The 26,194-nt window shown below is 48.5% G+C and overlaps 1 pseudogene; it reads right to left on the bottom strand.

Moving 5' to 3' along the window:
• Positions 1-26,194, bottom strand: part of LOC100715294 (angiotensin-converting enzyme-like protein Ace3) — a 53,803-nt pseudogene extending 27,609 nt beyond the window's left edge.

The raw sequence follows: 26,194 nt of genomic DNA, 5'->3' as shown, positions 1-26,194 counted from the left end.
TATGAGTCCTAAGGTGGCCTCCCATTTTAGAGATGAGAAAACAGAGGCAAATTATGGATGTCCAGGTTCATTAACAAGGCCCCCCAGAATGTTCCCCAGATTCCTGATGAAAAGTCCCCAGAAAGAATTAAGTTCCTCTTCCTTAGCCATGGAAGGCTGAGCAGCTGTGTTCACTGCCCTCTTCTGGAATTCATTTAGCCCAGAGGGTCCTGAAATAGGAACTGAGCTGCATGGAAAAGTTCTGTGAGAGAAGTGCCAGAGAATGGACAGAGTAGCGTGGGCCTGACATTTGAGGTGAGCACATCTCTGGTGATGTGATGATGTCTAGGAGCAGGGGACAGGGTGGAAAGACACCAGCCAATGGTCCATGGACACCAGGCCCAGAATTGAAATGAGTACAGTGGCAGAATTAAATCATGACAGGAAATGGAGTCACTCTGTGTCTGTCCCCTTTCTCCTGCTCCCACTGATGTGTGGACAGTGACCTTGTCTGTGACAAGGTAAAGGCCGGGTAGAGAGGTTATGGTAGTTGAGGAGTCTAGATTCCTTGGGAGCAGGACTGTGGCCCATTGTTTGCCAAGCCCCACAGGAGGTTCTGAAAGGGTAATCTCACCTGAAGGTCCTCTCTGTCACCTGTGGGCCTCTTACAGACCTTTCTACTCACATACTCTGCACTTGAGCTGATACCTGTTGTTACTGTGGGTCCCAGGGTCTGGGGCAGGAACATGACACACACGACCCAGTGACCAGCTCTAGATCCTGGTTCTATGTGCAGCTTGGTTGGGGCAGAGCCTGGCCCTAGGCATAAAGCGTGAGGCTCTGAGACACCACAGGTTTCACTTTTTTAACCTAGATAACCTGATGTTCCTCTAACACAAACAGCTCTGTCCCATATTTCTACCCAGCAGTGCAGAAGATGACTCTGGAGGCTGTGGATAAACATGGGCCCTGCCCTTCTCCTCCTGCCAGCCCTGTCGGGGGTGAGAATGTGACAGTGGCCCAGGCTCACAACTTCCCAGTACCTGCTCCTGCCCAGGAGGATCTGTCCTCAGTGCCTGTCCTCAGACCCCTTCACACTGATGACCTAGGGTCAGAGTTGTGTAGGGGACTCAGAGTGGTGGCCGGGCCTAAATGGATCTGTCCTGGAGTCTGTGTCTCTGATTGGCTGTTGGCTGAGCCTAGGGACACCTGTCCTGGGTTCTCTCTTGTCTCTGGATGCCGGGGGCTGGGGCTGGTGAGCCTGGGCCTGTGATGCTCTGGATATTTGGGCCATTCCTGGCGAGTCTGCTGAAGCTTCTGGGCCCAGTGAACCATCCTTTCACTCGTTCCCATGTGATTTTCCCATGCAGGATCCTGAGTTTGGCGGCTTGAGGTCTGGGAAAGCAGCACAGCATGTTCCCTGTTCACTCTCTCAAGCCAACTGTATGTGAAGGTCACCTATGTGCCAGACCAAGGTGCCTGGTGATCAGAGCCTTCAGAGTTCAGTTTGGACCTGTTGCCAAGGAAGTGAGGTCATGTGCTGGGGGGGGGCACAAATGGGCCTCCCTCTCTGATGCCCCCTTTCTTCTTATTGTGGAACAAATCTGTGTCCTCCGTAAAAACAGCAAATGAAACACTAGAAAATTGTGTGGGGTTTTAGACTTTGCTGCACTTTAAACTTTTTACTGCCACAAACATGTAGGTACTTCAGATGTAGCAGGCTGGGTGCCAAGCGCACATTTCCATTCAAAGGGTCCATTCTCTCTGAGGATGAGGGACTCAGTGTCTTCACTTAGGGCTCTCTCGAATTGTATGGTGACGTTCTTTCCTTGGCTTATGTAAGTTTCATTTCAATTCCACTACAAAGTATGGAAATGTTCCCAGAATACCCAAAATAATTTTCCTTGAAGGATGTGACTGTTTCATGTTATAAACCCCGTCTGTCAGGGGAGGAGGATTGCTAGCAAGTTTTACTCTCATGTGCCTATGAATGATTACTTATTCATCCTTAGATGTTTAACTCAGCCACACACTGTAGTGCTCCGCACTCTGACCTCCTGTGAGGGGGGACATCAGGTGGTGAGTGCAAGGGGAGGCTTTGCAAGGCCATGGACATCATCACTCCATGCTAATGAAGGACACATGCACATTACTCCTAGGGAACTTGTCTCTTAGCTGCTGCTATCTGTTCCTGTCCTCCCATGCCAAACAGTCCATGGGCTTTGTGTCCCTGCTGGGTAGTTTGCCTTTCCTAGAGGTGATGGTGCTGAGCCTGTTCAGTCATGATGCTCTTTGGTCTCCTGCAAGTGGTATCTCCGTGCTGGGCTCCCCCTGTGCGGCCACCACCTGCTATTATGGGGCTGAACCATCCAAGTGCGACTTGTTCATGCACCCCTCACCCGTCTGCTGATGGCCATTTCTTCTGTTTCTGGATCAGCCTCTGAAAGCAAGCTGCCATAGCTTTTTGTATATAGAGGCTTGACTGAATACAGACTTTAATTTCAAAGAAAAAGTGCTTAAACATGAAATTATTTGATCATATTGCTGGTGTATGGCTAACTTAGAAGTTCTAAAATTATCTTTGGAAGCAGGTGGTTAAGGCAGAGTTAGGTGGTTGCTTTTTGTTTTGTCTTATTATTATGCTATGTTATGTTATGTTACATTATGGTATGTGTTGGTGAGGATTTTGAAACTCCTTCAGTGTGTTTTCAGTGCTTTCTGATTTGATTTTGTATAATCAACCTGAGAAAATAATAAGACCATGACATAACTCTGAGTAGTTTTGTTTTGGAAAAAATTTCAAAAGGATACCACATTCAGGGATGTTGGTGCACACCTGTCATTGCAGTACTCAGAAGGTGGAGACAGGAGGATTGTTGTGAGTTTGAGGTCATCCTGGGCTACAAGGGAAGGTCAAGGCCAGCCGGAACTGCATAGGAAAACCCTGTCTGGAAAAACAGAGAAAGAAAGAAAAGAAGTAAAAGAAGAAGAGAAGAGAGGAGAAGGCAAGGGGAGGGAAGGGAAGTAGAGGAGAGGAGAGAGGAGGAAAAGAAAGGGAAGGGAAGGGAGGGGAGGGGAGGGGAGGGGAGGGGAGGGGAGGGGAGGGAACGAAAGAAAAAATAAAATAAAATTCCTAGTAACTGTGTGACTTGGTTTGTATCTGCTCTAGCCCTTTTAATCTGCACTCCTGTTCTTGCAGTATAAGGCCCTTTTGGCTGCTGTCACTTTATAACATACCTTGAAACCAGGTATTCTGGTGTCTCTAACTTTAATGCTCTCTCCATGGCAATAGGACAACTCTTTGTACTTCCCTGTGAATTTTCATATTGTTTTTTCTATTTCTAGGGAAATGACATTGATTTTTGACATGAGTGGCATTGAAACACCTGGTTGCTCTGGGTAGCACGTACATTATAACAACATTGATTCTTCCCATCCACCAGCACACTGTGTCTTTTCTTCTGATAGTGCTCTTCCACTCATTGCATCAGTTTCTACAATTTTCAAAGAACAGGTGAGTTTGGTTATAGTTTACCTAAGCATTAATTATTTTTGATGAACTATAAATTAATTGTGTTCTCTGTATTTAGGGTTAAAGTTTGTTTGAAGTATATAGAAATGAATTGATTAGGACACATGGATCTTTATCCTGCAACTGAAATGATTTGTGAATTTGTTCTAAAAGGTTTTCAGGGGAGTTTTCAGTTTCTCCTATGCAACGTTCTGTCCTCAGGAAACAGAGACAACCCTTAATTCTTCCTATCCGATTTGGAAGACTTTAATTTCTTATTGTTGACTAAATACTAGGGCAAGGACTTTGAGCACTGTGTTGAAAAGAGTTGCAAGCCTTGTCTCCTTCCTGACCAGAGAAGCAAAGCTTGCAGCTTGTCAGCCTCTGAGCACGATGTCAGGGATGGGTTTGTCATGCGTGGTCTTTGCCATGCTGAGGTCCATTCCTCCTACACATGGTGTGTAAATATTTCTCATCATCACAGAATGGTGAACTTTTGAATTTCTCAAAGCAATTTTCCAAATCTATTGAGGGGTTCGCTGTGCCTCATGCTGTGAATGTGGCAAGTGACATTGAATGGTTTGTGCGAGTGGAACCATTCTTGCTCCACTGAGAGTGAACCCAGTGTTTATCACCAGTATATGCATTTAATTTTGCATATGCTGGTGAATTTAGCTGATGAGCATTTAGCTGAATATTTGTGTGTGTGTTCATTAGGAATATTGGCCACTAGGTGTTACAGTTGTTTTTAACACATTATTGTCTGGCTTTGTTATCAGGCTGACTTTGTCATCTAAAAGGAGTTGGTGGTAGTTCTTTCCCTTCAATTTCCTGAAAGACTTGAAAAATGATTAGCATTTATTCTTTTTTAAATTTTATTTTGAAGATAGTAAAAATACAACAGAGCAAGACAGAACAAAGAAAATCAAGACAATGCAGTGAAATTGGTACTTCACAGCATGGTACCATGATAACAAGTAATAGGTACCACAGTATATCTCGTTATCTTCACAATACTTCCCCATTCTATTACTCATAGCAAAATCAAACCAAAAACAGAACATTATAAAGTCAATTGAAACAGAATATTGAATAAAGGAAAACACTCCGAACAAAGCAAACAGTAAAAACGACACTGGCTTTCAAATAGAAGATAGAAGTAAATCCCCCATATTTGCTGTATTATACACAGTCATCTTCCCAAGAGATGCTCAGACCTCTGCCTCCTGTTGCTAATTGAGGTCGGGGTGGAGGGGGGGATGTATGATTCTCAGCCAGTGCACCAGTAGGCTAACCGGAGAAGCTGGTTGGTTCTCCTCCTGAATCGCACCGGGGACGCTTGCCAAGAAGGCAGGCGAATTGCTTTCTTGTTGAGCTGCCTAAGTTCCACCATAGCTAGTTACAGTATTTATTCTTTGTTATACACTTGATACAATTCAGTAGGGCATTTATCGTATCCTAGCATTTGGTGTTATTAAGCAGTTATGACTGTTGACCCATTGCCTGTGTATGTTATTGCTCTGTCAAATGGTGTGTTTGCTCCTGAGGGTCAGAGACACCAAAGGAGATCACATACCCATTAAGGGTCACATCTCATTTTACTTAGGGATGCAGCCATTTACTTTTGTATCTTCAAACTAACCCTATACTGTATATTTTTCTGAGCAACTTCATTCAGTTATTCAGTTTTTTAATGCATACTGTTGCATGGTGTGGTTATTGCTGGAGGAAATTGGGGCAAGCTAGGGCCAGGTCTCTTATTTCAGGCTTCATACCCTGACCTACCTGCAGTGTCCCCACCTCCTGACCTGCTCCCTGTAAATACCTGTTCTGCTCTACAGCTGTGATGAGTCCACATGCAGCAGTTGAGATCTACACCTGGGTAGAAGACATTCAGCCAAGGTGGGCTCTATAACAGGCTGACCTTCTCCTGCAGAGCTCCCCTGAGTGAGACAGGGGTCCTCAGGCCTGCAGGGAGGAGCTCTGGCAGCAGGGCCACACCAGCCCTCTCCTGTCCAGCGTGCAGTGTGTGCTGCTTTGCTGAGAGGCTGACTGATGGATCAGCAGGCCTGGCCCTGGGCCTTTCTTGCCCATGGTTCCCTCCTAGGTGCCATGGTGTCCTCTACATCTGCCTGGTCCTTCTTCTCCCGACTTCAGATCTCCACCGAGATCTGAGCAGCCCCAGGCTTCCCCTTCCAGACTCCAACTCTATGCCGAGATTGGATGTGAATTCTATGACCATTAAATTCAATTTATATACAATGAACCTGAAAATTCCACTTCTAAGGCCTCATTATAAAAAATGAGATTGACAGACACCCGTATTCTCTTCCTACTCAGTTATGGGTGTGAACAGTTAAAAACCATGAATGTACCACAGCAGAGCTGCTGAGTCAGTTATAAAATTACAGCCACTGAAAATGCTGAAAGAAGGCCAGGTCCTGGGCCATGTCTAGGGTCTTACCTGGGATGACAGAGAGCTTGTGGCCTGACCCTCTCTCCACCCAGCAGTGAAGTGACTCAGGCCCACACAGCAGACGAGGAAAGGAAAATGAAACAGGGACTAGTTGAGGGCAGACCACTGATCCTAGGAAGAAAGCCTTTGTGTTTTATTCCATTTTTTATTTACATTGCATTATTTATATTGCTTCATTCAATATTACTTCTTTTCAATTCAGTTGAGAATACATAGTGGCCAATTTCTTAGATAGGTGAGTGAAAATGGATGATTTAATTTTCAGTTATATACAGTGAACAATATGGACAGTACAGAAACTTCAAACATCAATTTATAGATATATAAAATAAAGGGTCTTGGTATTCAGAAAGCCAACATATTGTTAATGACTAAGTTTTAAAAACCCAGCACATGAGGCTGTGCGGAGCTCCTCCGTGGTGGATGGCGCTGTCCTCCCCACCCTAGAAGCCACCATACTCATATGTACAGTGACTCTCAGATGACAGCAAGTGTTTTCCTTCACAGTCTGTTTATTCAGTAAGGACGACATGAATCTTCCTGCTGCCTGACGCAAGCAGGAAGTGTGCAGCTTGCAGAGAAGCACAGCACTGCCTGCCTTACCCCCCTTTCCTCCACCGCATCCATGCCGCAGCCCTGCAGAGCCGCCAGGATGCAGCAAAGACTCTGCCAACTGAGCTCCTGGGGCCTCAGCGCCTGGGTCCTAGCTTTCACACCACCAGGAACTAGGTGTTGCCCTGGTGGGGGTAATGTGGCAGCCCTGAGCACACCCTCAGTCCCTTAGGGACCAAGTCCATTGACCACAGTGACCCCTCCAGTCTGCAAGAAGCTGCTGCACTGGAACAAAGCACAGCATTAGCATTACTTTTTATTTCCTTCGTTTTTCATTTTGGTTTCTTTATTTAAGCATGTATTTACAACTGTGTTTTGCCAAAACTCTTTTCTTCTCTGTTTACAGCCCAGTTACCTGAGGTTTCCACAGATTTCTGCTACAGTTCAAGCTGTATGTAGCTGAATGCTCAGAATCCACTCTGCAACATGGTAGAATGAGGGAAGCAAAGTAGAAACTGAATGTGAGGATATTTCTGTGCCTTCCAGCATCTGGTACAGCAAATCCTGACTCATGTCTTTTTACTCCCAAAATATGGGCTTCAGTACAAGTGAATCTGCCACTGACAAAATGAGTTTCCTGCATTGATTCCAGATAATCTCATTTCCTCTCAACTGGATAAGCACATTGTCTAGCCAAACTTGAAAAATAATTTCCAGTAGATAAGAGGCTGCCACCATCCTGAAATCATGATGGGATTTTATGTAAACACATAGTTCAATCCACACCCTGGCAGCCACGAGCTGAGAGAGGCAGAGATGGCTTGTGCAGATTGAAACACCTCGAAATTGTCAACCACCAGCAGCAACAAGCAGGAACCAGAGCTGCTGAGCCCTCGTATTTTGGTGATGGAATCCTGGGATGGGTTTTACCCTGAGTTTACTGAGGTGGCTTTGTAATTCCAGGTTGCTGCCAGGACCCCTCTTCCTGCAATGCAATACAAACAGGAAGTCATGTCCATGCAGCATTTCTTTGGAGTTTTTCTTTTGCAGTCATGGAACCTGCATGCTTGAGATTTCACACCTCTTCCATAGCAGACCCACCCACACGAATTATTTCCAGGACTTGTAAAGGGTCAGTTTATTTACACAATATGCAGAACGCTGTTCTCAGCCTTGTTTTTCCCAGACTTGTGCATTTTTAATCATTTCTTCCAGGGAAGCTAAAAGATTTAGTTTGAGCAAAGCTTCAAGTGTGCTGCCGTGCTTCTGTGTGACATCCTTGCTGCCAGACCTGAAGAAGGCAGTGAGTGGGAGCCGCTGGAGGTTCAGCCCCAGAGGGAGATGCTTTGTTCAGCTGGGTCAGGTAGAGCTCTCCAACACCTGACTGGCCACCAGGGCATCCAGGTATCCTTGCATGGTGCTGTCCCTGGTGTTGGGAAGCACAGGATTGCAGTTGCTGCTCCCAGTGCCCTGATTGGTCCTGGGAAAATCGTGCTGTGCAATGAGTGTGTCTTCCTTGGGCCTGCACCTCTGGGACCACGGGGCCAGGGCAGGGTTCCCTCCAGCAGCCGGGCACAGAGTGCTCCACACAGCTCTCCTACTCCCACCTCACCTGCGGTCTCTGTCTTGTGAGAGGTGGCACTTTTCTGTGTCACACTTCATTGCAGGGTTAGTGAAGACTACAGACGTGCCTAGAGCCACAGATGCCTGGCTCTGCCAGTGACACAATCTTTGAGATCTGATTCTTTGCAGGAGAAGAGGAGAAATTGTCTCTCCCCTTGTGCCAATTTCATTATCTCAGTGACCATGTGTTCAGCTTAAGTCCTCACTATTTCTACACTGAAGGATTTTTACTGAGGGTTCACATCTGTGGAGCAGCTGAGTCTTACATGGCTTCTCGCCTTCCTCCAGACCCAATGTACAGCAGATAACATGTAAATACTTTTTAAAACTTTTACACAGTTCTATTGTATGTGTCTATGGTGGCTCCTTTTTCAGAAACTCTTCTCATCTGGTAGTTCTGTTGTTTTCTGGGTTGTTTTTATCTGCAGAAGAAAAGCAGAGACCCAGTGGCCCTGGTCAGGATACTATGAACTCCTCTGCCACAGCTGAGCCCAGGCCCTCTTCCAACCCAGACTTCTACTCTGTGCTGCCTCCCACCCTCCCCCACACCCTGGGAAGAGAGGGCACCTCTCTTTGGTTTAAGTAAGGAGTCTCAGGTGACATTTTTCCAACTAAAGGAAAACTCCGTTCCCACCTTTAGATGGACCACTTCTCCCCTCTCCCCACACTTCTGTCTTCTGAGCCTGCTAATGACAAGCCCATGGATGACTCTGCTACTGGAGAACTATTTGTATGTCATTAATGTGTGCTCACTTATTTATAAATGCCAGATATAGAAAAAGAAAAAAGAGTAACTTGGTATATCTATCTGTTTCACCAGGCTCCTGTTGGGTCCTTGCCCCACTTCCCCCCACCCAAAGAGCACATTGTACAATAAAGGAATTTGAGAGTAAAACCAAGAAAAGCATTCACATTTCTGGTCCTCTGTAGCTCTGCTTCATTAAGTGATGTGCAAGTCTCCCAGGCTCTGTCTCACTCTGCCTCTGTCACTCTGTCTGTCTCATGCACATCTCTGTGTATGCACATTGATGTCAGAGATATTTCATTGTAAAAACTGATACTCGCCACACATACATCCCTCTTGCATCCATGTGTTATTTCATGATCAGAATCCTTGGCCTCTTTCCCTGTAGGCCCAGAGAGACCGCACTCAGCATCCCAGCAGCTTTTGCTGATTCCTGTGCCTGACACTGATGTCCCGCATCCTCTACCTGCAGGGTAGGGAGGCTCCCAGTTCCTTCCTGCTTCTAACCATGTGGTGAACAACAGTCTTGAAAAGAAAGCTTAAAAAGTAGTGCATAGTTTTCTTTATTTTTTGTTTTGTGTTGTTGTTATTATTGTTGTGAAACACTCTGTGTGGGAGAAACCCCTATTCTTAGCATTGCAAGGTCCAGGGACGCTGTATAGAGCTCTGATGGGACCTGTGGGACAGGGTTCTGCTCTGCTCACCCATATTCTCCCCAGTGCTGTTCATCACCTGCCTTAAAACCTGCTGTGGGGTGGGGACACAGCACATTTCAGTGACACTCACTTCCCTGAATGTATCTGCAGTAAGATACCGTGCATTTTATACACTTGCTGGCTGTATGAGCTAATTCCCTCTTGAATTGCAAGAGTTTGTCTCTTACCTAGCAAAACAAATGGAAAAGCAATCCCAACCTCAAAGATAAATGTATTTAATTTTTACTTATAGACTGTGGTCTATCTGGGATTGTCCCCTTTATCAAAGAGAAATATCAGTTAGTCTGTTCTCGTACTACTTGACCAAACAGAGCTGTGGTGCACTGATCTGAAAACCTGGAGTAGTCAATCACAGAGGCAGAAAGATCAGTGGTGGCTGGGACTAGCAGGGAAGAGAGGGAATGGTGTCCAAATGGGAATGACGTTGTGGGAAATGTTCTGGAACTGGGCAGAAATGAAGGTGGTGCACATTGAGAATGTGATAATGCCACTGCCCTGACAATGTTAATTAAAACAAACAAAACCCTATCTTCTGTTTAAAATTAATTTATGCCATGATATTTAAAAGGATTATAGAGGTAAGGGCAAAAAAGTGGAAAAACTAGTGCAGGGGATAGGAAAGTCAGGTTTCCAGCAGGAGCTGTCCTCAGGGGGAGTTGAGGAGCTGCCACCTGCTGTGGAGTCCCTGGCACTCACAGCTCTGGAGCTGAAGGAGATGGGCTTCCTGGTGCTGGCTCTTCCTGTGGACCCAGAGCTGGTGAGGGCACTGGAGGTGGATCAGGTACAAACTCTGCAGCTGGTCCTTGAGCTTGGTGTCCAGCAGATCCTTCAACAGCAAGAGGAGAAAAGATCATCAACTGCTCATGTTCCTTGCAGAGCCAACAAACTTCCCAGTGCCTGTCAGAGACAGCTCTGTGCACAAATCCACTATCATGAAGTCTTCCCACACTGCATCCACCCACTGATTGCTGTGTCTCAGGGCTGCAGGGTGGTCCCTTAGCCTTGTCCCTTCTCACATACACATAGGCCTGTACCCAGCCCCCGTCACCCTTGTTCTCTGCCTCAGTGGGCTCAGTGCTCAAGCTCAGCAAGGAGAAGTCACATTGGAGGGTCCATGTTGGTTTGCAGCTGCTGCTTAGAACCATGAAGCAGAGCTTTGGTCCTGGGGAGACAGGTGTGGGCAGCTGAGTGTGAGGTTGGTCTTCCCTCCTTAACTACTTACCCAAGGCATTACGCTGAGTTGGACACCTGCCTGAGGCTCCAGCTGTGGAGAGCCCAGTTCCACACTGTCTCCACCCCCAGTGGAGCAGTGCTGGCCCAGAACAGCACTGAGGGACTGACAGATGATTCCATGGGAGAGTCTGTACACAGTGTTGTGACCACCTCTCCCTTCTTCAGGGAAGCTGCACACACATCTGTCTAGTGCTCCCCAGTGGCACGTTGCCTTCATGAGGGGATGGAAAAGTGTCTGCTATGGTACAGGGGTTTTGCTCTATAAATATATGAGAAGTGAAGGGGCAGAAGGGATGGGTCCTGTTCCATCTTTCCTCAGCTGTTACACTGCACAGTGACTTGCCACCCAGTACTCTGTGCTTCCTCTGGGCTCCTCTTCCACTGTTGTGTGTCCATGTCTAGGGAAGCCCAGAGGTAATCTCATGTACCATAAAGTAAGTAGTATGTGATCTGCCATCCAGGGTGACTATGTGGCTCCCACTAGTGTGGAAGGTCAAGAAGGCAGTAGATACATCTTTGCTGGTCATTGGATCATGGTCAGTGCCTGAAAAAGTGTCTGTGCATGGTGTAGCTCTATATATATTCATGGACTCATGGCACCCTCTGGTTCCTGCCATGACATCTGAATGGGCCTGGTGCCTCTGGCAGCCCCCAGAGAGTCTTGCTCTGCGTAACACATCTCAAAGCCCATAGAGCAGCTCTCCAATCTCCTCTACAATCAAGAAGAGCTTTTTTCAGTGTAGGGAGACAAAGCTTTCCCATGGAGGGAAGCTCAATGGAGAATAAGCATGGCTACTCCAACAGATCTTCCACAGAGCCATGGCCAGGGTCAGCAATTGCCAGAGACCCCATTTTGTCCCCTAGTGACCCTATGAGCTTGGCCCAAGGAGCACTTCACTGTTCTGAGGTGTGAACTGAGATTGAAAGAGAGATATCACATTTCAAAGACTCAGCTTTAGGTGGCCACATCCCACTGTGCTGCTGAGAGCAAACTCACCTTCACACGGGCAGGGTCTGTGGAGTAAAGACTTTGGCGCTTAAGGGACCTAGGAAGGAAGAGCCGTAGATGGGGCAGCTGTGCAGAATGTCCTGCTCCAGGGACTCCGTCAGGCTGTGCAGCCCACCTGCCTGCGTCACCCTCACTGTGCAGACCACCACCAGGCTTTTCACTGACTGATTTTGAATCTGTGATGAGACAGTGGGAAGCCTGGAGTCAGTGGCCCAGCCATGCCCCACCGTGAGTGCTGGAGGCTGCAGTGATACTCAAAAGTGAACTTTCATGAAGAGCAATTAGAAATAATAGCATTTTCAGACCAGTTTGTGAGCAAATAAGTCATTAACTCCCTACATTAAGAATATCATCCCATGTGTCCTGTGACAACCACACACTCTAGAGATGATAAAATAGGCTTGTTCTGGGTGTGGGAGTGGGGACCTATATGTGAGGACATACAGGTTACTTCCCTGCCATGCTGCTGAAGAAATTGGGTCCAGTTTTCTTAGCCATGACAGGCTGAGTGGCTGTGATCACTGTCTCCTGGTACAATGTCATTTAGCTTAGTGGGGCCTCAACCTCTGACCTGAGGGCCCTGGATATTTTCCCTGAGACACGGACAAAATAGCAAGGGCCTGGTGTTTTGGGTGAGCGCACCTCTGCTGATGTGATGAAGTGTGAGAGCTGGGGACAGGGTGAAGCACAGTCAAGGCAGTGCCATGTGGATAGCTGAGCCCAGGAGCTACAGTGAACTAAAATAGCAGAATTAAAGCAAGACAGGAAGTGAAGTGGTTTAGTGTCCATGTCTCTATTCTGATGCTCCCACTAATGTGTGGACAGTGACCTGGCACCTGGCCTTGTTAGGGGCTGAGCAGAGAGGATGTGGTGGTTGAAGACTTAGACCCCATATTCCTTGAGGGCAGGACTATGGGTCCACTGGGTGCCACACCCTGGAGGGAGGAGCTGAAGGTGTGATCTGACCCTGAAGTTCCTCTCAATCCTCCTTAGGCCTCAGTACAGAGTCCCCTCTGCTCACACACTCCCCCTGCTGTCATCTGTTGTTATTGGGAGGCCCCACTGTGGTACAGGCATGTGGATTGCAGCCCTGCAGGGACCTGCTCCAGGTTGATGTCTGCGTGCAGCTCTGTTGGTGCAGTGCCTAGCAGTGGGCAAGAAGCATCTGAGCTCTTGGACAAGCAGAGAAGAGGGCCACCAGGACTTCCCCCAAACCCCCCAGAGATCTGAGTATAGCACAGAGACATGGCAGCGTCTGGAAGCACAGGCTGCACAGAGAGCTGCAGGGTCTGCCCTGCACAGTGAGCTGGGAGGGGCCACCCCCTGTCTCATAACCCTGCTCCCCCATGGTAGGGATGGTAGGGACACCCAGGCCCACAGAGCAGGTAGTTACTAAGGGGTTTTCACAGGCAATTATGATCTAGGAAGCCCTCAAAGCCACCTGCCAGCCAGGACAGAAGATCAGGAGGTCTCACTTTGTCTCCTATGGGATTGACTAAGTGGGAAAAGATCCACCTTCTAGTGACAGCACAGAAGCCACCAGCCATGTGATGAATCAGGTCCTTTATTGCTGTTCTCCATGGCAGCCTTTCGAACAGCACTTGGGACTTGCTGACCTGGTGGGGAAGCCAGGCCAGGTCTTTCTGGAAGCTGATCTTGCCTTCCCTCCCCTACTCATCTAGAATTTATTCTCATCCTGTGGTTCCCCAAAATTCTGGTCCAGCTCAGGCTCACTTATCAGTCCCACATGTGGCCTTCCTCAGAGCCCTAGTGAGGCTTCCTTCACCTGGGCTGCCCGGCCCCTGTTCTGGTTCTGAGGCCTGCAAAGCCCCCACCTCTATTACTGTTTCCTACTGGGTACTCGTGGCCACCTGAGTGGGCACTTGGGCAGCAGAGCTTCTTGTGTACACAGGAAGGTTCTTTGGAAATGCAGCAGTGAGTCCCTAGCTTCTGGACTGAAGTCCCTGCCTTTCAGAGCCAGGTCAAAAGGCTGCACCATCTCTCACTGGCAGTGCATATTGCACATGTTACGTTTTGGGTATGGATGTCCCCCCAAAGCCTCATGTGGTCATAGAAGCACAGTTTTCCCAAGTCTCTGAAACTAGAGTTTGTGATGGATTCATGGTCTAATGCTGGGATTAAGGGTGTGAGTGCTGCACCTGTCCTAGGGTTGGTACCTGCTTACATTATAAGGGATGGAAAGAGGCTTGCTCTCCCCTCCTCATCTGTTCTTTTTACTGTTTTCCACTGCCCCTCTGCCATATGCCACCCTGCCTGGAATCCAGCAGATTGTGGACTAAAACCTCTACAAACTGTGAACTAAATTAATCCTCCCCTTTTTAAATTTGGGTGTCTGTTACTTTGTCTCAAAAACAAAAGAAAAGTAGCTAAGACAACACACAAGAATCCCAGACTGCTATACTGTCCCATGCTCTCAGCCTCAGGAATTCTTGCTCAAATTGCTGAATTCAGGTGAGTGTAAGCCATTTCCCATATAGACTATGCATCTGATGTCCAAAGGAACAGGGATGGCCCTATGTAGACAGAGACCTGCACTTGACCTTGTGTCTCACAGGCCACATTCCAAGCCTTGTGCTGAGACCAGCCCTTTGACCAATGAGATCACGGCAAAACGATTGCTCAAACCCTACACCAGGCTCAGGGCTGCTCAGCCCCAAAAGAGTAAGCTGCTGTCAAAGTCGGACTCCTGATGTGCTGGGGCTTGACCATTAGTAGGAAAAAGGAGTGGGATTCATGCTCCCTGGGAGCTGTGGACAGCAACAGAGAATACCATGGTGGTGGTCTGCAGCCAGGAGCTGGGCACTGGCTTCTTCCCCACCAGAGGCCCCTGTCTACACAGGAAGGAAGCCACCCTCCTCTTGGGTGCACAGAATAGAGTATTGAGGTCCGCAACCCAGATACTGTGTGTGGTTCTCTCAACCCACGCTCCCTATAGCTGCTCAAATGTGTAACCTAACACTTGCTCATGGCTAAGGCCATAGCTGTCTTTGCTGAAGCTGCCTCCATCTTCAGGATACCAGAGCATCAGGCTCTAGTAATGAAGGCTCTAACAGAGGAGGGGGTGGCCCAGGCTCCAAAAGGCAGAGACTTCTGTGGATGCTGGGTTGGGTGGCAATCATGCCCCAAGCAACCAGATTCTGGCACCTGGAGCATGAACCCCACATCAGGCAGGGTGTGGTGGGTCCCAGGTCAAGGAACTGTGGATCCCAGCATATGGTCACTGTTTGGGTGGGAGGTAGAGCATCTGCCCAGGGAGGTTACTCTCCACCCTTTCACTTCCTGCCAGGCTCCCACAGACAGGCAGAGTGACCTGGAAGATACTGGGAAACCTGCTTTCTGTTCTGTGAGACACAGGCCACAGACAAGGGAGGTAGCTGCATGCCACCCCATGCTCTTCCAGAGGGCACTGATTTCATGGATTGGTGGCTAAGTGACCTCGTGATTGATAAGTGTTTGACTGTGAGCAGAGTCACCTTTGGCTGGCATCTGCCTGCATCTTCAGAAATCCAGGCTGCCAGTTGCCTGCCTCACACCCCAACGTCCACCCAGTTAGTTCATTTTCCTCAGCCCAAGAGGCAAGATTATGGCATGCTTGTCTCTCAGATGAGTCTTGACAATCCTGATAAACACTCAGGAGCCCATCATATCTCTAGCCCCTTTGTTTTCCTGACACTGTTACATAATTACTAAAGGAACAGAGTTGGGCGTCCACCCTGCAGAGTTCAATGCCAATAGTATACACTGCCAGAGAATAGCAAAGTGAAGATAGATTCGTGACTACTGGCAACTGAAGAGAGCTCCTGGGGTAACTGTCAAAACTGCCTCCCAAACACAAGGGCCGCTGGATTGCACTGGAGAGACCTATCAGACTCATAAGGGGAGAACTGGTCCTCACCTCTAGAGGGAGACACTTTCCTGCTCTCCTGGGATCGCATTGCAGATCAGGCTGCATTGTGCACTGTGTGGTCAAAACTGGTGGATTAGGTGCCTTATGTCTTTGAGCACCCACACTCCACATTTGAGTGCATTCTGTATCTCCTAATAAATCTTTCTAATGCCTGTTTTAAAAAACAAATGTTGGAAACTGGGCATGGTGGCTCACACCTGTAATCCCAGCACTCAGGAGGCTGAGACAGAATCTTTGGGAGTGAGACCAGCCAGGGCTACAAAGAGAGCTCCAGTCCAGCTTGAACTACTAGTGAGGCCTTGTTTCAAAGAGACAAAACTAAACTAATCGGGGCTGGGGATTTAGCTCAGCGGCATAAGGGCCTGCCTTGCAAGCAGGCAGTCGTAAATTCAATCCTCAGTACTGATAAAAAGGAAAAAGACAAAAAAAAAAAAAAAGTAAAACTAAACTAAACAAATGGTGGATGAGAAGACTTCTGAGTAGAGTACAGAATCTGGTATTATAATGTGTGCATAGCTTCAGTTTTCCTTCTTTTTCCCTCCTTTGCTCCTCTCTGTCTGTCTCTCTCTCTCTCTCTCTCTCTCTCTCTCTCTCTCTCTCTCTCTCTCTCTCTCTCTCTCCCCCTCCCTTTTTTGTAGGGGGGATTGTACTCATGACCTTGTGCTTGCCAAGTAGGCACTTACACCCGCTCAGCTAAGTGCCCAACTCTCTGCCTCCCTCATTTCCTTCCTTCCTTCCTTCCTTCCTTCCTTCCATCCTTTCTTCTTGCTTTCTTGCTTTCTTTCCTTAAAGAAAATGCTTCTCTGTGTCTCTGTATTCTGCAGCCTAGGCTTGAACTTCTGATGTTCCTGTCTCAGATTCATACAGTACCGGAATTACAGTTGTGCACAACCATGCCAGTTTCACAGTGTGATTATAACAAGCACTGTTTACTCTAGATGACTTACAAAGGAAGTGTGTGCTGTTTTTGGTGGTTTAAAGCAATTTCTTGGTTTTGGTTTTTTTCTTTTCTTTCTTTTTTTTTTTTTGTACTTGGATTCAAACTCACAGCCTTGCACTTTGGTATGGTGCTGAGCTAAATCACTGACTTAAAGCAATTACCTTGAGGATGTCATCTGAAATAAATAAACAATTTGAAGGGCTGCTCCCACTTAGCAGTAGTATTTTCCTTAATCTCACCTTCCCAAGGAACAACTACTTAACCCTATCCCTCCCGCATAGCACCTAACTGCTTTGGGAACGTCTCTTGCTGGGCCACCAGGAGACTGGGAGGGCTGGACAGTTGTTCTTGACTGAATTGTCCATTGAGGCAAATTCATCCTCTTTGTATGTTGTTACCAAGCGCCTGCAAGAACTGTCACACCTCAGACACAGCAAACCCAAAGGCCCTGTGCACTGATGACTTCCTAAAGCTCCAGTCCCTGGTGAGTACAGATTTAGAGAGGAGACTGAGTTTCATTCTTCTGCCCTGGTGTCATTTCCTAAGCCCTGTGATGGACATTTGCCTCACCTTCCATCCACCCCTGTGCCCCACAGGTCACTTAGGGTCTCAGCTGTCCTGACCTGGACTGGAACACGGTTCTCCAAGCAGCAGATGTGCGGTTCCCCAGCCTGGTGCTCTGACCACGGTCTGAGGGGAGTCATCCTGGGTAATAGCATCTCTTGGCCCCACTTTCACACATGGCAGCCCAGTAACTGGGAATGTGGCCACCCTTACTCCCTGAGCCTGAGGAGAGTCACTTGAACTGATACCGTGGCATGGCAAGCTGAAGCACAGGGTCAGTGCCAGGCAGCACAGAAAAATCCAGGCCCCTGAGTGTGGCGCCATGTGGGAGCTGAGCACCACGAGGGAGTGTGGAGAACAAGGGCAGGGGCAGGTGCTGAGGAGCCCACAGAGGCGGGCAGCCCTTCTCTGACTTGTGGGCCCCAGTGCTTGTGAGGGCATCGGAAGACCCTCTTGCATTGAACAAGGGAGATCCCCGCCTGGTGTTGCTGGATCAGGGTGGCGGTGGACACCAGCTCTGTCTGGCAGCAAAGTTGCATACCACAGACTATGTGACTGCCTGACTTTGTCTACCGAGGCCCTTCCTTTTCCACCCCAATCTTCCCTGGACCTTTGGGTAGAATCACAAGAGGAGATGCCGTATGTGTAGCTGCCCAAAATCCAGGTAGTCCTATTCGGTGCTCTCACCCAAAAGGTATGGTGGGTGACAAATCCAGTGTTAGCCAGTGCGTAACTCTGGGTCTTTTTCTACTCTTCTTTTACCTTCCATTCCCTCTTTCCCCAGGCATCCCTCCCTCCTCCTCTTACACTCCCTTCTCCTCCCAAGAGCACACTGCTGGGCTCGTGCTAGCCCTGGCTGGCCTGGGAGCTGCTCTGCACTCCCCCATCTCTTTTTGATGCAGAGAGAATCCAGTGCCCACAGGTATGGCTGATTTGTTGTCACCTAGAACAAGCTAAAACCAACGTGTGCTGCCCTTGGTCCAGGTCCTGGGACTGAGGCTACCAGGAACCCCCAGTCTTGGCTACCAGCTCTAGAAGTTCTCTCAGGACATGCTGGTCAGAACTGTGGGATCAAGGTCAATCTGGAGACCCCTGACTGTGGAGCATCCCAGGAGCTGACCTAAGCTGTGGGTCCCTGTGTGATGCATGTCTACCAGGATACACGGGGAGGCAAATGCAGATGCTCTTGTCTGGCAGAATCCAAGTGGACACAGTAACTTTGAAATGGCTTATGTGGGATGGGCAGAATTGGATCTGGCCAGGGAACAAAGGCTGGGTGCACCACACCATGAAGCGGGGCCCTCAGATCTAATAACTGCCCCAGCCCAACTGTGTCTGGGGACCAATTCCTCTACTCTGTGGCCATGCATCTCTGTCCTGTCCCAAGACCAGAAGACAGTGTTCTAAAGCCTGACAGTGTACTCAGCCTGCTAGTGGCCTGTCTCTAGGTCCCTCACAACCTGGACAGCACCTGGACAGGAGACAGGCCCAAGGCTCACCTGTGTGTAATGTGCCTCTGTCCCAGTGACCAGACCTCAGATATGGTGGTTATGGCCACTGTCATCTCTGCTTTCTTTCTGGCCAGCTAGTTGCCAGGCTGCCACTGTGTTCTCACCATTCCTGCCCACGGTCTCCAGAATCACAGAACCTCTTACCCAAGTCCAGCTGTCCAGTGAGGGTGTAGGCGAGTGTGCTGAGGTGAGGCAAGCACCTGTGCCATCAGCAATAGGGCTGCTTTGTTGTGAAAGGCTGCTGAGTGGGGTGAGAACCCCATGTGTTTCGATCCCCACCACATTGATGCTGGGGTCATGATGTACAGAGCAGGGTTCCTTCCAGTCAGCTGTCACTTTATACTACAACTTTCCTTCCCATGATCAGTTAGTTACTGGGAAGCTGTGTGTATGTGACAGTGCCGGATAAATGTATGTTGAATACCCTGCTAAGCATCTCCACCCAGACTGTCTTGCAGCAGCTCGGCCTTCGAAGCTCCATGGGAGAGGTGGGGGAGGGAGGTGGAGGAGGACAAAGGGCTTTCACCTGAAGACAGCAGTTACAGAGCGGCAGGGGCACCTTCAGCTGTCACTGTTACACCACTTTTGAGCATGTGTCCTGAGGCCAGAGAGGAGAGGGCAGTTTTGATCACTTTGCTAGAAATCAGGGGTCTGAGCTGAGCTCAAAGGCAGCACTTGGGAGCCAGACTGAGGGCCCCTGCATTCGCCTGCATTTGGTTTTCACTTTCTATTCCATGACTCAGTCATCACCAGGTATTTGGCTTTGTGGGTTCACTTGTCTCCCCAAGAGTGAGCTGCTTCTGGGGATCTCGGGTAGTCAGCACACAGTGAGATCTCTATGTGTCTCTGTTAGATTGTGCAGCAAAGTATAAAAGTGCATGTTCCTATGATAAGAAGATGGGCCCCAGAAATTCCATTAGCGAGGTCTTAGTTTGAGGACATTCGATGCTTTGTTCTTGAGCCTGCATCTGCTTGAAGGACCCCTTGCCTGAGGCCTGAAGGGTGTCCTTTCTGTGTGAGATTTATCATCATTTGTTCTTCTTTTCTCCACATCAGAAGTCCATTTCCTTTCTGTTTATTTTGTTTGTAATTTATGATACATTTTTACTAGAACTTATATGCAATATATACTGATTACACTGATGATAGGCACAGCACATGGTTTATTTAATATGCAAAATACAAATTATACTCTATGTGGTGCATTAAATGCAACCCATCAACCAGAGACTGTTCTCAGAGTTGCTTGTATAGAACAACCAGTTCCGGTCCCCAGCCATTGGCAGCACAAGGCCCTGCTCCTTCTGGATAGTGCTTTCTTTATGACAAATGTAGTGAGTAGTGACACATAATTTGGGAGGCTACAACATTGGGTAAAGTGAGGGTGTCTGTGTGCAGTCACGGAGGGAGCCCAGGACAGCATGGTGGAGGTCATGAGCTCAGGCTGTGCATGGAGACGAAGCTGATGCTTTCTGCAGTGTTGATGGGCACAGACACAGGATAGGGAGCAGAAGCCACTACCCCTCGTGCATGCTATTTGGGAATGGAGGGGGGCAGGGCTCACTGTGACGGGTTTACTGTTCCTCACCTTCCCAGCTCACATTGATGAAAGGTGGCAAAGCATGTGGTGTATCTGACTCTCAGGGTCCAGTGTGGTCGGGAGCTCAGTGCAGAGCCTGTGTCATACACACAGGCTGGGTGGCATTAAAAGAAAGATTACTCAGTTGACACAAATGCAGAAAGTTATTGACATCTCATAGAATGAACCCTGGGTACAACCTGGAGAGAGAGACCAATCAACAAAGTTCTGAAGGTGGTCAGCCAGACCATAGCAGTAGATTTGGAGTTGGTTTTTTAAAAATGCCTAGAGAAACCGGTTGAGGTTTGGAGTCTCTGTAATCCCTATACTCCACCAGACTAGGACAAGAGGGTCACACACTGGAGCTCAGACTGAGCAATGTAGCTGCACAGTGAGACCTAGTGTCAAATTTAAAAATCAAAAAGTAAAAAGTGCTGTGGATGTAGCTCTGTGAGAAGGCCCTGGTTCCATCCTCCTATACAAATATGAAATTTTCGGACTTATAAAGAAGCTGAATCAAGAGGATTCTACAACTTCCTTGAGGCAATATTGAATAAAATTTCCCCTAGTATCCAGAATGTTCTGACAGTTTGTATTTGTAACAGAAACTCAATCAAAATGTAGAGAATGTTCATCCATCTGCAAAAAGCAGAGATGGGGTGGTACCATGCTGTTCTGCTGTCTGCTGAGATCTCATGGGGATGCAGTGTCCCCATGGGAACACAGGCACTTGTATAGGTACATTTGTCAGATGTCACCATAGAGCCCTGTGCCCAGAAACTGTGTATCTTCAGATCCCATGGACAGGAACAGGTCCTACCCCAATTCCTATGAGTGCAACTTAGAAACTCCACTGCTAGGACGCTAACTCAGAAAACAAGGTTTACAAAGGTGGATGTTTCCTATGGGATAGAGGATGACAGGACTGTGTCCCTAGGTCCTACATGCAATCCCTGAGGAGCTGTTCCCTACACACACTCCCCACCTACTGGCTTAAACACCCAGGCTGACCCTAAGATGAGGCAGGAGGAAGAGCACCTGGGAGGGAGGCCGCTGTTCCTGATGGAACAGCAGTCACTGTGTCATTTCCTTTATTATTCACTCATATTGTATTGCATATTTAACTGTAAGATGTATTTCTGGTTCAAGAACAAAACTGGTTAATTAGTTGGATATGTGAAAGACTAATCAAGGATATTTATCTAACATTACTTCCAAAAGAAAAACAAGATTAAACAGTCACATCCAGCATCCTCTAGTCGAAGAGAAACTTGATTGCATTGATGTGTAAAATGTAGGAGAGGTAAATTACAAGGACATAAGATGAGTGATGGCTGGGATGGAGCAGAAGGGATAAGAAAAAAAGCTGCTTTGTGTATAAAATTGAGGAAAATGTGCTGGAATTGGACAGTGGTGAAATTTGCACAACATTGAGCATGCACAGAATGCCACCAAGCTGATTATTTTCAACAACTCTAAAATGTTAAACTTTATTTGTATTGGTTCCATCACTGGCATATCTCTGGAAAATAAGGGTAGCAGTGAATACAATAATAAGTAAATCTGGAAGAGAGGGGAATGGCAGGTGTGGGTCAAGAGCTGCCTGCAGGTAGAGCTCAAGAGATGACTCCTGCTGGGGAGCCACCAGGAGGTCCAGCTCTGCAGCTGGTGGACAAGGGAATCCAAGTGCTGGCTCTTGCTGTGGTGACAGAGCTGCAGGTGGAGCTCGCACGAGCTCTGTGGGTGCAACTTCTACATGAGCTGGCACTGGCCCTGCAGTTGCAAGAGGAGAAAAGATCAACTGTTCATGGATTCTAGGGATAACACCTTCCCACTGCCTGTCAGAGGCAGCTGTGTGCACAAACACAGTCCCAGCAAAGCCTCCCAGACTGCATCCCCACACTGACTGCTGAGTGTCTCATGCTCCTGGGTCACCCAGCATCTGGGAATTTTGCTGGGTTCCAAGGCCCATCCCCTCCCCACAAACCCACAGCCCACACCCCAGTGCTCCTTACCCTGAGGCTCAGTGTCAGGAGCCTCAGGAGGCTCCAGCTGGTTCCAGAGAAATTCCGTCTGGGGATCCACCTCGTAGGGCAGCTCCAGTGAGGAATCAAGCACAGAAGAGGTAGACCTGGTGCAGACAGGGAAGAAGCAGAGTGAGAGGCCTGGCCTTTCCTCCCACACTACCTGGCAGGTCACCTGTAGGGAGGGATGTGTGGGCCTCCTGCCCAGTCTGTGCAGTGTCTAGCCCCACTCTCTCACATCCACAGTGGGACAGTGTGGGCCTATGCAGGCCCAAGAGCCTGACAGAAGGCTCGGTGGGAGGGAGTCCTTGCTTAGTGGTATGACACCTCTGCCTTCTTCAAGGAAGCCTGATGAAGTGTCTCCCTGCCCCTCCCCACTGCAGGTCAGATCAGTGAAGAAAGAGACTGGCATCTGCTGTGTCCTTGCACTCAAGGCCTCAGGGCTGCCATTCCAGGAATATCTGAGAAGTGAGGGGTCAGTCAGTGTCTGTCCTGCCTTTCTGCAGTCTCAAGCTCAGGCAGCGATGCATTGCCCAGTTCTCTTTGCCTCTGTAGAACTCCTCATGCATGGTCTGTACCCACATCTAGGGAGGCCTGGGGCTCAGAATAACTACCTTGAGGTGAACAATATCTGTTCTGCTGCCAAGGGTGACTCTGTGGCCTCCAAAGAACACTGACTGCTTACAAGATCATGGTCAATATCCAGAAAAAGTGTCTGTATACAGTGTGTCTTTGTGTATTTGGGGGCTGATGACACCCATCTGCTCTCCCATGATATCTGAGGGCTATGGACGCTTTGCCATAACCCAAGAATTCCTGCCCTGGGCACATCCTGAACCTATAGAGTGACTTTCCAATCTCCTTTCCAACGAACAGAACAGCTTCCCTCAAGTGTGGGTCAGTGAACAGGAGGGAAGGTCGTCTGAGGGAATCAGCACTGCCTCTGAAGCAGGTTTTCATGGGACCAAGGCCACAGCTAAGCCCTTGGCATGAGCCTCCATTCCCTCTTCAGTGACCCTGGGATCTGGATCCACTCAGGACCTCACCATTCAGTGTTGTAAACTGAGGCTGAGAGAGGAGCTTGCACATGGCCAGGACCTGAATCCATAGGCGGCCAAGTTCCACTCACCTTCCCAGCATCAGGGCCTGTGGGGTGGAGATGTTGGCCTTGGAGGAGTACAGAGAGGAGGGGCCAGGTTTGGGGCACCTGTCCAGGACAGCCAGCTCCAGAGGCTCCTTCAGGCTGTGAGGCCCATCTGCCTGCACTGTTCTTGCTGTACAGACCTCTGACAGGTTCCCTGCTGACTGACTTCCAACCTGTGATGTGACAGTGGGGAGACATGGAATTGGTGTCCTGCACATGGCTTCTCAGGAGGGTTTGGGACTGAAGCAAAGCCCTCTCTCCAAATGGTGTACAGAGGCTCGTGGTACAGGGCTCATAGGAGAGTCCCAGCAGAAAAGAGATTCTCATATTAAAAGTTACATTTCACAGAATGTTCCCTGGTTTCTGATGAAATAAGCACCAGGAGAAAAAAAGGTCTAGCTTTTTTTTTTTTTTTTTTTTTTTTTTAGGCAAGGTCTCACTATGTGGTTCAGCCTGGCTTGAATTCACTTTGCAACCCAGACTGGCCTCAAACTCACAGCAATTATCCTGCTCCAGCCTCCCAATGCTGGGACTTTAGGCCAGTACCATCATGCCCGGCAAGGTCTGGCTGCTTCAGCCATATGAAGCTGACTGACCGTGTTCATGTCCTCCCATTTGAGATGTTATGTAGCCCCAGGGTCCCAGACATCTGACTAGAACCTTGAGGACTTCTTGGGCCTAGAGTTAAAGTGAGGTGAAGTGGAAGACTTAAATCATGACAAGATGAAGTGACAGGGTCCATGTCCCTTTTCTGATGCTTCCAGCATCATCTGGACAGTGACCTTGCACCTTCCCAAGGTAAAAGCTGAGCAGAGAGGATGTGGTTGTTGAGGACCTGGAGTTCAGATTCCTTGGGAGCAGGACCATGGGCCCAGTGTTACCAAGCCCTGGAGGGAGGTCGTGAAGGTGGACTCTGGCCCTAAAGGTCCTCACTGTCCTCCAGGGTCCTCAGTACAGGGCTCCCTTTGCTCACAAACATGCTCAGCCTGCCCCCAAGCCAGCACCTGTTGTTATTGTGGGTCCCAGTGTTTGGTGCAGGGCCATGGCACACAGGGCCCCAGTGACCTGCTCCACACCGATATCCTATGTGCAGCTCTGTTGGGACAGTGCCCTGCAGCTGGCAGAAAGCATGAGGCTCTCTCTGAGCACAGATTTTTGCTGTTTTGTCCCAGATAACCATGTGCTCCCCATAAACACACAGCTTTGTCACAGACTTCTCCCCAGAAGGACAGGAGATGTCTCAGAAACTGTGGATTAACGCTGAGCACTGCCTTTCTCCTCCTCCCTGCCCTGGCCTGCATAGGAATGTGACAGGAGCCCAGGCTCACAACCTGAAGTGCACACTTCTGCCCAGGAGGAGCTTCCATCAGGCCCTTGTCCCTCCTGCCTCACCCCACTGCCATACACCCTGAGGACATAGGTGGGAGTTGTACGGGGGACTCACTGTGGTGGCCAGGCCTAAACGGACCTGTGCTGGACTTGGGGTCTCTGAGAGGCTGGTGGTTGAGCTTAGGGACACCTGTCCTGGGCTCCCTCTTGTCTCTGTGTGCTGCGGGGCTGGAGCCAGTGAGCCCTGGCCTGTGCTGCCCTTGATGGTTGGGCGGTTCCCTGCGAGCTTCCTGAAGCATCTGGGCCGAGTGAACCATCCTCTCATACGTTCCCTCGTGGTTCCCCCGCGTTGGGTCCTGATGCTGGGGCCTCGAGGCCTGGGAAAGCAGCACAACATAATTACTGGTCACTCTCTCAAGCTAACTGTCTGTGAAGGCCAACTGTTGCCAGACCAAGGTGCATGGTGACCAGAGCCATCAGAGTTCTGTTGCCAAGGAAGTGAGGTCATATGCTGGGGTCCGTAGCTGGGCCTCCTCCTCTGATGCCCTCTTTCTTTTTATAATGGAACAAATCTGTGTCCTCCTTATAAACAGCAAGTAAAAAAACTAGAAGAGCTATTTGTGATTTTAGAGTGTGTTGAAGTTTTATATTCTAATGTAACAAATAGGCAGAGTGTGAAATGTACTTTTTCCATTCAAAGAGTCCATTCTCTCTAAGGATGTCATCACTTAGATGCTTTCCAAATTTTAGGATGATTTTCTTTCCTGGGCTAATTTCAATTTTATTTCAATTCCATTAGGGAGTATGAGGATGTTCCCATTATGCTCATAATAATTTTCCTCAAAGGATATTTATTAAGTTTCATATATTACTCCTATATGTCCAGGAGAAGAGGTATTAGCAAGTTTTTACTTTCAGATGCACATGAATGATTAATTATTCCCACACAGACAATGAACTCAATTCCATACTGTAGTACTCAGCACTGTGACATCCTGTGAGGAGACAGCAGGTGGCAAGTGCCCGGTGAGGTCTTTGCAAGATGGTGAAGATCACACACCATGTGGGACACATAAACACATCACTAGGAAAATTTCTTGTGGCCATTACTGTCACTTCCTGTCCTCCTGTTCCGTGCTGACCATGTGCTTTGTGTCCCTGATGGATGGTTTGCCTTTTCTAGAGGTGATGGAGCTGTAACTGCCCAGTGGCAACACTTCTTGGTTGGTCTTCTTTATGCAGTGTCTCTGTGCTGGGCTCCACCTGTGCTGCTTCCTGTCAGTGGTGGAGCCATTGCACTCTGTTAAGTGAGTGAACTGCGACTTGTTCAT

Source organism: Cavia porcellus, unplaced genomic scaffold, assembly GCF_034190915.1.
Source record: "Cavia porcellus strain 051 isolate PalLab524CR breed Dunkin Hartley unplaced genomic scaffold, mCavPor4.1 scaffold_32, whole genome shotgun sequence".
Lineage (NCBI taxonomy): Eukaryota > Metazoa > Chordata > Mammalia > Rodentia > Caviidae > Cavia > Cavia porcellus.
The sequence above is the reverse complement of the archived record's forward strand: the minus strand, read 5'-3'. Positions and strand labels throughout refer to the sequence as shown.